The following is a 16,522-nucleotide window of genomic DNA, read 5'->3' as shown; positions in this document are numbered from 1 at the left end:
ACCCACTGGCTTTTTTTTTTTTTTGAGGTGTCCACATATCTAATATTTTCTTTAATTTTTATTGGAGTATAGTTGATTTACAATGTTGTGTTAGTTTCAGGTGTACAGCAAAGTGAATCTGTTATACATATACATATATCCACTTTTTTTTAGATTCTTTTCCCATATAGGCCATGACAGAGTATTGAGTAGAATTCCCTGTGATATACAGTAGGTCCTTATTACTTATCTATTTTATATATAGTAATGTGTATATGACAATCCCAATCTCCCAATTTATCCCTCCCTGCCCCACTTTCCCCTGGTAACCATAAGTTTGTTTTCTACATCTGTGCCTCTATTTGTTTTGTAAATAAGTCCATTTGTACCATTTTTTTAGATTCCACATATAAGCTATATCATATATTTGTCTTTCTCTGTCTGACTCACTTCACTCAGTATGACAATCTCTAGGTCCATCCATGTTGCTGAAAATGGCATTATTTAGTTCTTTGTTTATGGCTGAGTAATATTCCATAGTATATATGTACCACATCTTCTTTAACCATTCCTCTGTTGATGGACATTTAGGTTTCTTCCATGTCCTGGCTATTGTAAACAGTGCTGCAACGAACATTGGGGTGCATGTATCTTTTCGAATGAGAGTTTTCTCCAGATATATGCCCAGGAGTGGGATTGCTGGATCATATGGTAGCTCTATTTTTAGTTTTTTGGGGGTTTTTCGGTTTGTTTGTTTTTTGCGGTACATGGGCCTCTCACTGTGGTGGCCTCTCCTGTTGTGGAGCACAGGCTCTGGACGCGCAGGCTCAGCGGCCATGGCTCACGGGCCCAGCCGTTCCGCGGCATGTGGGATCTTCCTGGACCAGGGCACGAACCCATGTCCCCTGCATCAGCAGGCGGACTCTCAACCACTGTGCCACCAGGGAAGCCCTATTTTTAGTTTTTTTAAGGAACCTCATACTGTTCTCCATAGTGGCTATACCAATTTACATTCCCACCAACAGTGTAGGAGAGTTCCCTCTTCTCCACACCCTCTCCAGCATGTATTGTTTGTAGATTTTTTGATGATGGCCATTCTGAATGGTGTGTACCCACTGGCTTTGTACCCAGAATCTAAGAGGTAAAGGGAGGGGCCAGATTGTACAATGGTAAGAAAGTTTGCTTTCACTCTGACATGGGGAAACATTGGAAAGTTTTGACCACAAGAGGGAGATATTAATGTGACAGCATTCTTAGCCAAGCTGCTGGGAAGTGATTGCAATAATTCAGACTAGAGAGATGGTGGCTTGGATCGGGGTGGAGGAGTGGAGGTGGGGAGGAGTGGTAAGATTCTATTATAACTTAAAGGAGGAGGCAGCTGGATTTGCTGGCAGGGCAGGTGTGGTCTGAGAGGGAAAAAAGGAGTCAAGGATGATGCCAAACTTTCTGACCTGAGCAACTGGAAGGGTGGAATTGCCAAAAACTGAAATGGAAAAACTGCAGGTGAAGTAGGTTTGGCGGAAGAAGGGCGGGCAGGCTCCCACTGCATTCAGAATAAACCCAAACACATAACCACAGCCTCCAAGTGCCTGCATGATCTGGCTTCTACCCACCTGTCCGCTTCACCTCACGCCAACCACACTCCCCGTCTTTCGCCATGCTCCAGGCACATCCGTCTCCTTCGCTGCCTGGAACACGCAAAGCTCTGTCCCAGTTGAGGGGCTCTGCGTACGTTGTCCTCTCTGCCTGGAACACAGCCCCACTCTCCATCCCCCACCCCACCTTCTTGCTTTAATCCTTCAGGTCTCAACTTACAAGTCGCCTCCTTAGATGGGAACTCTTACCTGACTTCCCTATCAAGAGTTTATTTCCTCTGCAGCACCTACACATCTACACATCTTATTTCTTTATTTATTTGACCACATTCTGTCTTCTCCACCAGCTTATGAGGTCCAAGGCAGCAAGGACGTGACTCTCTTGTTCACTACTGCATACCCAGTACCTGGCACATAATAAGAACTCAATAAATTTTTATCAGCTGGTTGGTTTAAAAATAGTATCCCTATCTGGGGGGAATCTAAGCTAAGCAGGCATTTCTCACTGAGGCAAATAGAGAGAGCAAAATGTTCTGAGATCATCGGAAGAGAAGCATCATTCATTCATCACCTTAGCCACTGTTTACTACGCACCTACTACGAATGGAATAAGCCTCTTGTACTCTGCAACAGAAACCACACTCATGTTCCCTCTTAATGCTGATGAGCTTTCAATACAGTATGTATGACCTTGAGGTGCCCTGGGCCTGCTGCTCCCTGCTTTGACCACTTTACATAGGTTCACCCTTGCTTCAGAAGTGCAGCAGCATTTAAATTAACTTGCCCGGTGTTTTAACTCAGAAAGTTTGGGGGGAAGGGGATTCTGATAATAATGCTAATAAATTATCTCTTACAAAATGTGGGACGCAGATGAGAAAAATAATAACCATCCATACTTTTACTACCCAGGAAAAATCAGCAGATCTCTTCCAAGTCTTCGCTTTTTCTTTTTTCCTTTACTGTCAGCGTTACTCAAAAGGCTCACAAGAGCACATGTCCGGAACTGCTGAATAAAGTAGGGCATTTGGGGGATTCTAATTATTCAGGCCTGTGCTAGGAGTGGAGGGAATTAAAGTCCTCTACGCCCATAACTGGTGGGAATTAATTGGGAATGAACTGAAGATAGATTATTAAAAGCGTCAGGGTTTGGGCCTGTTTCCAGCTCATTTGCTCAAATCAGCTTCTACACCTTGCCTTTGTCTCCCCATCAAGGATGCCAAGGAGGCTGGCAGTACCTTGCAGTATAGCAATTCGGCAAATACTGTCCTAGAATCAGGAGTAAATGCAGTTATCTCCCAGAACAACCAAATAGATTCAGTAAGCCATATCAGACCATCTTTCCCAGAAGATGGGAGACTATGTTTGGAAAAAGAATCATCTCATACAGGACACCTAGTCATACTAGCTACAGTGCTGGACACCTTCCATAACTTACTTAATCTTCACAATGGACCTGGAGATAAGAATTAGCTCCACTTTGCAGATGAGGACATTGAGACTTAGCAAGGTAAGTGAATGTCTGGGGTCCCACTTGACAAGTGGCTTGATCAAGCTAGAACGCAGCTCTCTCTGGCTCCAAGGCCTTGTTGAGCTACACTGACAGACTTAGCCTTGGCTGTGAACTGTGGGAATACAAGGAGGACCTTTCCTGTGTTGGATTTAAAATTGCTCATGAACCCACAGTGCTGAGTACAGACTATCTAAAGGGAACTGGGGAAAACGTCAAATTAATTGAGATCATCACGGGGTGAGATTCCTACTTAATAGACTAACTACACACTGGGGACACGGCCTCAATACAGCCAGAATTTCAAACTGCAGCCTTGTCTCTTTCAGGGGATGCATTTTGGATATCTAGCTCCCTGCCACCACCTTTGATGAAAGTGAGTTCAGTAATCCACATTCGGGTAAGGAGCTGAGCCACTGAGAGATGGGTGAGGCCCATTTTGGAGCCCCAGGTCATGATGTGTTCCACTCTGGACCTCAGTTCCAGAGGAAGAGGTCAGAGGCATAGCATGGGAACAAGATCGACACCACCCCCCAAGCTTGTTTTGCCCCCAAAACAAAAGTGCACTGTGTTCCCTAGAAACACTGTGGGTGGGAAGGGAGTTAGGGCCAAAGAGCCAGGAACTGCATCTGATGACTAAGGGGAGTTTTCCAACTAAAACAATTAAGCAAGGACATTGGTGCCTTGGGAAGATTTTCCTATTTCCGGTCTTACTGGGACCTCAGCCTTCCTTCAGCTTGCGCACTTTGCCTCCTCTTTGAACACTGAAGTTAGGTATGTTGCTTTTCTTTCAAATACAGGACAGGTGGCCTCAGGGGTAGTGAGAACTGCATCCCTTGAAGTATCCAGAAGAGGCTGGATAACCACCTGAAAGGGGCACTGGGGACTTGATTCAGATTTGACATGAGGTGTTCATTCAATCTCTCGTGTTCAAATGCAACAGCTATTGAGCTGCACTGGTGTGCAAAGTAGGTCTGATCCCTTCATGGAATTGACAGGTCAGTGGAGAAGACAGACATGAAAACAAAGGCAGAAAGAAACATGTAATTACCAATTGTGATAGAGGGAAAGAAGAGGGGCTATGAGGAATAATAACAGGGAGAATAAAGAACTTAAAGGAAGGTTCACTTTGTGTTTTAAAACAGTTCACTGCGGCAGTTGGAGGTCCATTTGGAAGCCATCTCATTGGCCTCCGGGAAGAGCGACATGCCTTGAACCAGGTGCTGGTGGTAGAAGCGGGGCACAGTGATCGAACTGGATGCATATTTTGGACATAGAATCGCCAGGACTTGGTGGGACTGGAGAGGTGAGGGCTTGGAGGAGAGGTGAGGAAACAGAGACGACACCCAAGTTTGGGACTGGACAAGAGCACCTGAAATTGTGAGTTTAGAATAATGCATAGATTCCCAGACAATGGGGCTTCAAAATCCAGATCAGTAGGCAAGAGGTGGGGCCAGCGTACCCCTTGGTGAAGCACAGAGCCACCAGGGACTAAAGGCATCGCCGCCTAAAATACCTTTCCCATGTCAGGGCTGAAAGGAGAAGCAAATGGGCTTTTATCCAGGGGCCCCAACCTCCTTTCTGTTCTTCTCCCCTCGGTACCACACCTTCCAGGACCCCAGGACTTTTCATGCTGCCTCTAGCTGCTACATTATCTGGGGGAGATATATATATACAGAGAATACCTGCAATCAATAAAAAAAACATAAACAACCCAATAGAAAATGGGCAAGAGATCTGAACAAGCATTTCACAAAAAAAGGATATCCGAGTTGCCAATAAACATATGAAAAGGTGCTCGACTTCATTAGTTATTAGAGAAACACAGACTAAAACCATAATGAGCCTACCCACTAAATGGCTAAGATGAAAAATACTAACAGTATCGATTTTTGGCAAAGAGCCAGAGCAGCAAAATCTCTCATATATTATGAATGCGAATTTCAATTGGTACAACTACTTTGGAAGAAAGTGTTTGGCAGCATCTACTAAAGCTGAATATGTATGTAGTCCATAACCCAGCAATCCACTCCTAGGCATTTATCCAATGAAATATATATGTATTTGTATCAGAAGATATGTATGAGAATGTCTTTAGGGGCACTATTCATAATAGCAAAAAAGCGGGGAAAACTCAAGTGTCCATCCATAAGAGAATGGATAAAATAAATTGTGACTTATTCTGACAAAGTAAAGCTGTGTAGAAATGAAAGTGGATAAACAAATACTTCATGTAAGAGCATGGATGAATCTCACAAAATAACATTGAAAAATGAAACCAAATGCAAAATGTTCTATCATTCAACTTACAGGAAGTTCAAAAACGGGCAAAACTGGTGATAAAAGTCAGGAGAGTGGAAGCCTTTGGGGAGGGGGTGATGGTGATTAAGACTGGGTATGGGGGGGTTTCTGTGATGCTGGTAATGTTCTTTTTCTTAATCTGGGTGTCAGCTACACGGATGAGTCCATTTCATGAAAATCCATCAACCTGTACCTTGTGATCTGCTTACACTGAAACATATTTATGTTATACATCAAAAAAAATGTACTCTAAAAACATCTCGGAAGAGTGTTTGCCTATGTCTACCAGGGGCAATACAGCTGCAATAAATAACCAAAAGCATAGTCAAGGTAAACCAAGGTCATAGCCAATCAGTGCCAAGCACCAAGTTAAAAGAATGAGGATGAAAAAATAGTTAATAAATAGTAAAACCTCTTTATTTTCAAATATTAATTTTCTGAGCCTTGATGTACTGTTATTACAGCATTTGGCTGCCAACTTGTGTTCTGACTATAGGATTTGGCTGGGTTTTGGAGGTTTACAAAGGCATCATTCTATCCTTTTCAAGGTAGGCTTTTGCACCTGTGTATATGTACACACCCACTACCCACAAGGATATATACTGTACATAATGTAAGTTTGTGACTATAAAACAATGAGAATGATTCCCATAACCACCCACAAAATGAGTCTGAATATTTTATCATCACACCTGGTCTATGTGTGCATGCTCCTTGCCACTGAATGCCCATTAAAGAAGCCCAAAAATGATCTGAGGAGCTGTCCTGGTCATCAAAAAACTGTGCTGTGTAATGAAAAAGAACACATGCTTTGGAGCCCGCCACTTATCTATGTGCCTCTGGACAAGCAATTCAACCTCTTTGACTCAGTTTCTGCTCATATAAAATGGAGGAAATTCTACATAAATTGTGAGACTGGAGTGAGAATTAAATGAAATAATTTACAGGAAAGTGCCTGCCATGTATTAAGCCCTTGACAAATGCTAGAGAGTTGCAGTAACATAGCAGATAGTTGAGCTTGCAATTCTACTCATTTTAAAGCAAACATATTAACATTCTCTATTTTCTCCACAACTTAATGAGGACAAAAGTTCAGGTCTTTTGAACTTGCTTCATAGACATTTTCAGAAAATGTTTAAGAACGTGCCAGGCCCTGTCATTTCAGAAAGAAAAGCAGACAAATACAAGGAGGAAAAGCACTGGAACCTTAAACTGGAATTCATGGAACAGACACCATTTCAGGTACACACACTTACACTAAAAATAAAATGAACCGGGCTTCCCTGGTGGCGCAGTGGTTGAGAGTCCGCCTGCCGATGCAGGGGACGTGTGTTCGTGCCCCGGTCTGGGAGGATCCCACGTGCCATGGAGCGGCTGGGCCCGTGAGCCGTGGCCGCTGGGCCTGTGCGTCCAGAGCCTGTGCTCCGCAACAGGGGAGGCCACAGCGGTGAGAGGCCCGCGTACAGCAAAAATAAAATAAAATAAAATAAAATGAACCACCAATTAATGATTCAATGAAAAGAAGGTTCAAAATAAAAGTAAATTTACTCAAATTTCTTTCAGTAAAACTAAACTACCTACAGTGACAATACATAATTACTGAGAAAGAATAACTTCAATTGCAATGGTCTAAATAAAAGTCCTTAATTTGGGGGTAACTAAATATATAATATGTCCTTTAAAAATTTTTTCCTGACCTATATTTTTTCAACATAATTCCACTAACATTTTGACCACATCTGTGATTAGAAAATGAACTTAGTGAAGAGGAGAAGGGAGCCACAGTGAGTTTCCAGTGGCCACACACTAGCCAAGCCTTGTCAGTGAAAAGGTCCTGGGGCTGAAGAGCCAGCTGCATTGTTCCAAGATGACTATTTCAGTGGCAGAATTTTGCCCAAGCATTGCCGGTTTCGGTTCCTCAACAAGCCTCATTCAACAGGGTCACCTTTGAATCTGTCAGCTACCTAATACTCTTCCAATAAATGTATTTTATGCTTCAAAAATAAATAAATAAATAAAATGGTAAAAAAGAAGAAAATGAACTTACTTTACCTGAATACTAGGATATTAATTAAATAAAGAGTGGCATATTTGTATAATGGACATTAAAAATGTAACCATAAGAGTTGCGTTTTCAAAGACTATTTGATGATTTGGGAGAATGTCCATAAAATATTTCCAAACGGGGACTTCCCTGGTGGCACAGTGGTTAAGAATCCGCCTGCCAATGCAGGGGACATGGGTTCGAGCCCTGGTCCGGGAAGATCCCACATGCCACGGAGCAACTAAGCCCGTGCACCACTACTGAGCCTGTGCTCTAGAGCCCACGAGCCACAACTACTGAAGCCTGCGCACCTAGAGCCCATGCTCCGCAACAAGAGAAGCCACTGCAATGAGAAGCCCGCGCACCACCACGAAGAGTAGCCCCGGCTCGCAGCAACTGGAGAAAGCCCGCGCGCAGCAACGAAGACCCAACGCAGCCAAAAATAAATAAATAAATAAAATTAAGTAAATAAATAAATATATATATTTCCAAACGGATAAAATAGATGCAATAAAATTGTACGTGTACACTGTAATTTCATTTTTGTGATACATACGTATGTTTGCATAGGCATAGAATAAAATTTTGGAAAGACGGCTATTTAATTTTTCCTGAGTTTTCTTTGAATGATCAGATTGTGAGGGATACATGTTTCTTTCTTTAAACTTTTGCCTTTTGCAAATGTTACACCATAAATATTTGTTGCTTTTATAATAACATAAGAAAATATTCTTCTTTTTAAAAATGACCTGTAATTGATTTTTACTTTTTTGGTGTTTTTTACATCTTGGCAGAGATCTAAGTGTAGGTTTGTAATAATCTCCCCTCCCCCATCATTGCTCTCTCCCTTACTACTTCTTTCATTTTGGCCATTCGTGTGAAACATTTAAGAACGTTATCATGAAATCTAAAGAAGGATAGCATCTGTTTGCCAGTGATTACATGGACGTATTCAAAATGGTATGCCTTAACCAGCATTTTATCAAATAGACTAAAAATTGACAGGTCCAAATCTCTTAAGGGGGCTATGTGGTGAACAGTAAACTCAAGTCTACAATCTGGCCTCCTCCTGGGTGTGTGCCTCTGGACAAGTCGTCCTACCACTCATAACCTCTGTTCCTTGCTTGGGCCCTAAGGGAATGCTTCTCCACCTCTAAGGCCCAGAGGACCCTGCAAGGCTGAGAGGGTGTCCAAGGGGTCTCAGCAAGGCTGGTGGCGTTTGGCCAAGGAGTTCTGTGTTAGTGTACTGGGGCAGCCATAACCAAGTACCACAGACTGGGAGGCTTAAACAACAGAAATTAATGTTCAAACAGTTTGGCAGGCTACAAGTCCTAGATCAAGATGTTGGCAGAACTGGTTTCTTCTGAGGCCTCTCTCTTTGGCTTGCAGATGGCCATCTCCTCCCTGGTTCTTCACATGGTCTTCCCTCTGTGTGTGTATGTCCTAATCGCCTCTTCTTAAAAGTCATATTGGATTGGGGTCCATCCATATAACCTCCTTTTACCTTAATTACTTCTTTAAATGCCTTATCTCCAAATACAGTCACATTCTAAGGTACTAGGGGCTAGGACTTCAACATTTGAATTCAGCTGGGGGGAGGGGGTGGAGGACAATTGAGCCCATAACACGCTCCTGTCAAAGAAACGAACATGGTGAGTAGAAAGACTAGTTCTGATAGAAGCAGGAGAGTCCAATTAAAGGTATTATACAGAACTACCTGCAAATTTCCTGAAATATAAGTAGAGTTCCATTTTCTTCACAACCTTTTTACAGCAGGGCACTTCTTAACAAAGGTGTCCTCAGCATGGGGGATCTTTTGTATATTACCTAACAAGCAAACTGTTCAAACTGTCATGCCAGCCAACAGCTCATAGTTCAATTTTAGCAGCACCCCACTTCTATCCATTAGAGATTGTTTACACACTTATTTGAATATTTTACCGCATTTTGCCCTTATTATTGTCAAATAAAGGTGTAGACAATGGGAAAATGACATACTGGAACTATAGTGATTAGACACATTAAGTCTCATAACCTTACTACAGTTGACACAAAAATGGGAATTGTCATTTGAGCTTGAATCAGGGACTCTCTCAACTGGGAGTTCACTGAACTTAAGCTGATGTGTGTATATCTGTGACAGAAAAAGAAAAAAAGCTAAAGAACACAGATTAGGTTCTAAAACCAGATGATCCAAGATTGCACCTAGAAGACAAGATGTAACTTGGGAAGTGTGTCTTAGCTCTCGGAGAACAGAGTTTCCCTTGTAACATCCAAATACCTTATGCAGCCTTCATACATTTAACATTTGTACAGTTTTTCAGGAACTGCCTATAGAAAAGAACTTTCCATAGCAAAGGAAATTTTCTACACAGAAGAAGAGAATTCTCTACAGGAAAGTAGGAAACTACCTAATATAGTTCTTTGCTAACAGTATTTCAGTAAATTATATTAAACAACTCTGGTGAGCATGATTTATCAAGTACCAAGCCGCATCACTGAAGCATACTTTCTGCACAAGTTCTGAGTCACCCCTCCCTCCTCATCCCCAGACATTCATATTCCATGGATTCAGCTTTCATGATTCTTAACTATATCTCTTCCTTTCCACCCCAACTTTCCTAGCTCAGATATTTATCACCTCTTACTTAGAGAGATTCCTAAATGGGTTCCCTAACTCCAGTCTCCTCACCTCTAAACCTCTCATACTCCACTGCCAGATCATTCATTCGCTCAATCAACAGGTATTTATTGAGCCCCTACTATGTCCCAGACAATACGCTGAGGGCTGGGGATTCTATCTTGAGCAAAGCAGACTATCACCCCTGGAGGTGATAGTCTAGTGTAGGAGACAGCCAATTGCTAGGAACAAATAATTACGATAAACTAGAGTCATGAGTCCTTTGGTAGGTAAGAACACATGCTATGAGAGCAGGTAATTGGGAGACCCAAACCAGTGCAGTAAAATGAAAAAAAAAGTTGCTGTTAAAAAATGATTATTCTTTTTTGGAGAAGATCAGCAAAGCGGGAGATGGTGGGAACAAGGAAGGAGCAGACTTTGATGGGGTAATCAATACTGTGAGGTTAAGATGTTTCTTAGACATCTGAATGAAGATATCAAAAAGATAAGTGGATGTGTGAGCCCGGAATACAGGATCTGGGATGGAGATAGAGAATTGGGGGTTGTCATGATTTAAAGACATGGAATTGAATGAGATCACCTAGGGAAGGGAGGGAAGGGAGGGGAAAGAGACAGGTACTGAGCTTATAGAGATCCAGTATTTGGAGGTCAGAAAGAAGAGGAACCACCATAATAGATGGAGAAGGAACAGTCATTGAGGTAAGAGGCAAGGCAGGAACATGCAGAGTCACAGAGCACTAGAAAAGCAAGTGTTTCAGAAGTGAAGTGGAGTCTTTTCAACAAATGGCGCTGGGAAAATAAAATATCCACATGCAAATAATAATAATAATTTGGATCCTTATGCTACATATCAAAATTAACTCAAAATGGATCAAAAATGTAGACATAAGGCCTAAAACTATAAAGCTCTCAGAAGAAAACATAGGGGGAAGCTTCATGACATGGAATTGGCAATGATTTCTTGGATATGACACCAAAAGCACAGGCAACAAAAGAAAAAATAGATAAATTGGACTATATCAAAATTTAAAACTTCTGTGTGTCAAAGGATACAATCAGTAGAATGAGGAGACAACCTAAAGAATGGGAGAAAATTTTTGCAAATCATATATCTGATAAGGAGTTAATACCTAGAATATATAAAGAACTCTCATTCAACTCAACAACAACAACAAACCCAACAATCCAATATAAAAATGGATGAAGGACTTGAATAGACATTTCTCCAAGGAAGGTATGGAAATGGCCAACAAGCACATGAAAAGATACTCAACATCACTAATTGTTAGAAAAATTAATATCAAAACCACAGTGAGATACCACCTCACACTCATTAGGACAGCTACTATCAAAAAAAAAAACAGAACATAACAAGTGTTGACAAGGATGTGGAGAAATTGGAACTCTTGTACACTGCTAATTGGGATGTAAAACGATGCAGCCACTAAGGAAAAGAGTTTTGGAGGTTCATAAAAAAATTACATATAGAATTACCATATGATCCAGCAATTCCACTTCTGGGTATATACTCCAAAGAACTGAAAGCAGGGACTTGAACAGATATTTGTACACCCATGTTCACAGCAGCTTTGCTGACAACAGCCAAAGGGTGGAGGCAAATCTACATGTCCATCAACGGGTGGAAGATAAGGAAAATACGCTATATACATACAATGGACGATTTTACAGCCTTAAAAAAGAAGGAAATCCTGCCACATGCTACCACATGCATGAACCTTGAGGACGTTACGTTAAGTGAAATAAGTCAGTCACGAAAGGACAAATACTGTATGATTCCACTTATATGCAGTACTTAAAGTAGTCAAAATCACAGGGACAGAAAGTAGAATGCTGGTTGCCAGGGCTGGAGGGAGAGAGGAATGGGGAGTTGTTGTTTAATGGGTACAGAGAAAAGACTGCTGGAGACTGGCTGCCCAACAACGTGAATGTGCCTAACACTGCTGAACTGTGCACTTAAACATGGTTAATATGGTAAATTGTGTATCACATGTATTTTACCACAATTTTAATTTTTTTGAAGGATAAAAAAATGAATAAGTAGTCCATTTTACTAACAGGTTGAACAAGATGAGGACAGAACTGTCTGTGGCAAGATGTGGCGCTGGAGGCTTTGATAAAGCCCTTTCAGTACAGTGAGTTATGGAGCCTTGTGGAAACGCAGGGAGGAGAGAGACCAAGAGGTGAGGAAATCAAGCAAGTGAGGACACATGACTTCTCAAACTTCTTAGCTTTGAACAGAAGCACAGAGATGCGGCCATAGCTGGAGGAGGAGGCAGGGTCAAGGCTGGCAGGGTGAAGATGAGCAAGATTAAAGGCTGTTCATGGAGAACCGCGGTGCCGCCGTTTGGGTTCTCTGGTCTTATGTATTGAAACAAGTGGTTATGGCCTTTTCTCCAGCAGAGCACAGCTGTGCAGGGGCAGGGGCAGAGTTAGTGGCTTTAACCTGGCTTTAACCAGGTTATGGTTTTTTACAGGCAGGGACAATAGAGGAGAGAGAGAGGCAAGAGGTTTATAAGACTTTGCAAGGGAAGGCTTAAATGCCAGGCCATAGAATCTATGCTGCACAGAGAGGGAAGTGAGGGTATGAGGAGGGGGATGGGTACAGAAAGAGAGGCTTCACTGTGGTCTGGGACTTGCCTGGGTGGGAGTCCTGTTTAAACAAGTGAGCTGGAGACATAGGAGGGAAGGATCAGAGAGCAGGATGCCAGAAATCCAGATTTAAGAGGTGGGGCAGTTATTGTCCATGACTTTGCAAATAGGTGGCTTAATCAGGTCAAATGAAAGGTCTTTGGAGCCAGAGGTCAAGGAACTGAGAGTCCAGAATATGGAATGGACCACCTATGTTGATACTAAAGTCACCATGAAGAATGACAAGATAGGAGGAGAACAAAGAGCTAGAGTAGGGGGAGGATGTGAAGCGAGGGGGGAAACAGCATGTGCAAAGGCCCTGGGGTAAGTGAGAATATGTCACTTTGAGGAACAGAAAGGAGTTCATTAAGGATGGAGAACTGAGTACCATGGGGAAGGTAATGGATAGAATGCAAGGCTATTTTTGTGAAGACTTTGGAACACATGCAAATGAGTTTATTTTTTATCCACAGGGCAGCTATTAAAGGATTTTAAGTAGAGAGAACTACAATCAGATTTGTGTTTTTGAAAGATCACTCTGATAAATAAACTGATACATCAGACCATGGAGTATTATTCAGTGCTAAAAAGAAATGAGCAATCAAGCCGTGAAAAGACATGGAGGAAACTTAAAGGCATATTTCTAAGTGAAAGAAGCCAATCTGAAAAGGCTACATCCTGTATGAATCCAACTATGTGACATTCTGGAAAAGGCAAAACTATGGAGACAGGAAAAAGAAAAGATCAGCAGTTACCATGAGTTAGGGGAGAAAAAGGAATGAAATAGGCAGAGCACAGGGGTTTTTTAAGGCAGTGAAACTACTCTGTATGCTGCTGTAATGGTGGATACATGTCATTATAGATTTGTCCAAACCCACAGAACGCACAGCTCCAAGAGTGAACCCTAAGGTAAACTATGGACTTGGGCAATAATGTGTCAACATAGGTTCATCAATTGTAACAAACGTACTCCTGGCAGAAGCCAGTGCAGGAGGCCGGCTGTGTGGAGGGGGCATATGAGAACTCTGTACTTTATGTTCAATTTTACTGTGAACCTAAAACTGCTAGAAAAAAATGGTCTATTTTTTTTTAATCACTCTGGAGTGCTGTGTGGAGCATGGATGGGACAGGGGTAACCCTGGAGAAAGGAAGCCCTGACAAGAGACTGTTGCTGCCACCTGCCGAGACAGGGAGCAGAGAAGCGGAGTGAGTTTAGGGACTGGGGGAAGGGCATGGTGAGTTAAGCTGTGGGGTGGGGGGAGGCGTGTGAAATCTGAGTTTTCCGGAGCTGAAAGGAGTCCATGCCTAATACTTTTCCCATCATAAGCACTAAGCACAGAAAAAGCCACGCAGGGTGCACCCCTGCAGCTCTGTAAACACACTCATCATAGCCAAGGCCAGCTCAGGCCTGTTTGCATGAGGTCATGTAGCATGGTGGTTGAGCTCATGGACGCCAGAGCCCTTACCAGCTTGGACAACTTATTTAACCTCTGTGCCTCAGTTTCTTTACCTATAGAATGTTGAGTAATAGCAGTACCTACCTCATAAGGTTGCTGTAGATTGAATTAGTGCATATAAAGTAGCAAGGAAAGTGATGAATCATAACAGCATATGAGCCTTTGCTATCAATACTATGAATACTCACTACTTTGATAAAGTTTAGCTCATATATTTACTCCATTATTCACTCATTCAATAAGTATTGATAGATTCCCCACTACTGGCACTCAAAGATAAATCATATCCTAATTCTACTCTCAAGAAACTTAGAAACAGAGATTAAGACATGCAAACTTTACATTTTAAACCCCAATATGAAGAACAACATGAATTAATAAATGACAGGAAGTGTTACCAGAATATATGCATCACCACAAAGAAAAACATTCAAATACGTTTGAAGTTAAAGCGATGTATTTATCTTCCTTCATATATATAATCTTCCTTTTTATATAGCTGTCTTTAAATGATATATTGAACTTAATATATATTTTAATTGTGTGTACGTACAAATACATACAAGTATTTCACCTTGCTTTGCTTTTAAAAAGCAAAGTACCCAGAGAAAACCATAATTCAAAAAGACACATGCACCCCAATGTTCACTGCAGCACTATTTACAAGAGCCAGGACACAGAAACAACCTAAAAGTCCATCAACAGAGGAACGGATAAAGAAGATGTGGTACATATATACAATGGTATGTTACTCAGCCATAAAAAGGAATGAAATTGGGTTATTTGTAGAGATGTGGATGGACCTAGAGACTGTCATACAGAGTGAAGTAAGTCAGAAAGAGAAAAGCAAATATCGTATATTAATGCATATTAAGTGGAATCTAGAAAAATGTTATAGAAGATCTTATTTGAAAAGCAGAAATAGAGACACAGACATAGAGAAGAGCAAATGTATGGATACCAAGGGGGAAAGGCAGGGCAGGGGGATGGGTGGGATGAACTGGGAGATTGGTATTGACATATATACACTACCGATACTATGTATAAAATTGATAACTAATGAGAACCTTTTGTATAGCACAGGGAACTCTACTGAATGTTCTGTGGTGGCCTAAATGGGAAGGAAATCCAAAAAAGAGGGGATATATGTATACGTATAGTTGATTCACTTTGCTGTACTGCAGAAAATAACACAACACTGTAAAGCAACTATACTCCAAAAAAAATTAATAAAAATAAATAAATAAATAAAAACAAAAAGCAAAGTATTTGAAGAATGACAGTCAATGCTAGAGAACCAGGTACTGACAAAACCAACTGTGTACCCAGCCAAATAAGCGATGGTATAGTGTAGTGATTAAGAGCACAGAATCTGGAAGAAGACTTCCTGAGTTTAAATCCCAGCTCTCCCACTTACTACCTGTGTGACCTTGTGCAAATGAGACCTCTTTGTACCTCAGTTTCCCCTTCTGTAAAATGGGAATATAAAAGCACCTCATGCCTCTTCAATAAGTGGTGCTGGGAAAACTGGACACCTACATGTAAAAGAATGAAATTAGAACACTCCCTAACACCATACTCAAAAATAAACTCAAAATGGATTAAAGACCTAAATGTAAGGCCAGAAACTATCAAACTCTTAGAGGAAAACATAGGCAGAACACTCTGTGACATAAATCACAGCAAGATCCTTTTTGACCCACCTCCTAGAGAAATGGAAATAACAACAAAAATGAACAAATGGGACCTAATGAAACTTAAAAGCTTTTGCACAGCAAAGGAAACCATAAACAAGAGAAAAGACAACCCTCAGAATAGGAGAAAGTATGTGCAAATGAAGCAACTGACAAAGGATTAATCTCCAAAATTTACAAGCAGCTCATGCAGCTCAATATCAAAAAACCAAACAACCCAATCCAAAAATGGGCAGAAGACCTAAATAGACATTTCTCCAAAGAAGATATACAGATTGCCAACAAACACATGAAAGAATGCTCAACATCATTAATCATTAGAGAAATGCAAATCAAAACTACAATGAGATATCATCTCACACCAGTCAGAATGGCCATCATCGAAAAATCTACAAACAATAAATGCTGGAGAGGGTGTGGAGAAAAGGGAACCCTTTTGCACTGTTGGTGGGAATGTGAATTGATACAGCTACTATGGAAAAAAAACCTAAAAATAGAACTACCGTACGACCCAGCAATCCCACTACTGGGCATATACTCTGAGAAAACCATAATTCAAAAAGAGTCATGTACCACAATGTTCACTGCAGCTCTATTTACAATAGCCAGGACATGGAAGCAACCTAAGTGTCCACCAACAGATGAATGGATAAAG

This window comes from Lagenorhynchus albirostris, chromosome 8 (assembly GCF_949774975.1).
Source record: "Lagenorhynchus albirostris chromosome 8, mLagAlb1.1, whole genome shotgun sequence".
Taxonomy (NCBI): domain Eukaryota; kingdom Metazoa; phylum Chordata; class Mammalia; order Artiodactyla; family Delphinidae; genus Lagenorhynchus; species Lagenorhynchus albirostris.
Note: the sequence above shows the minus strand (reverse complement) of the source record.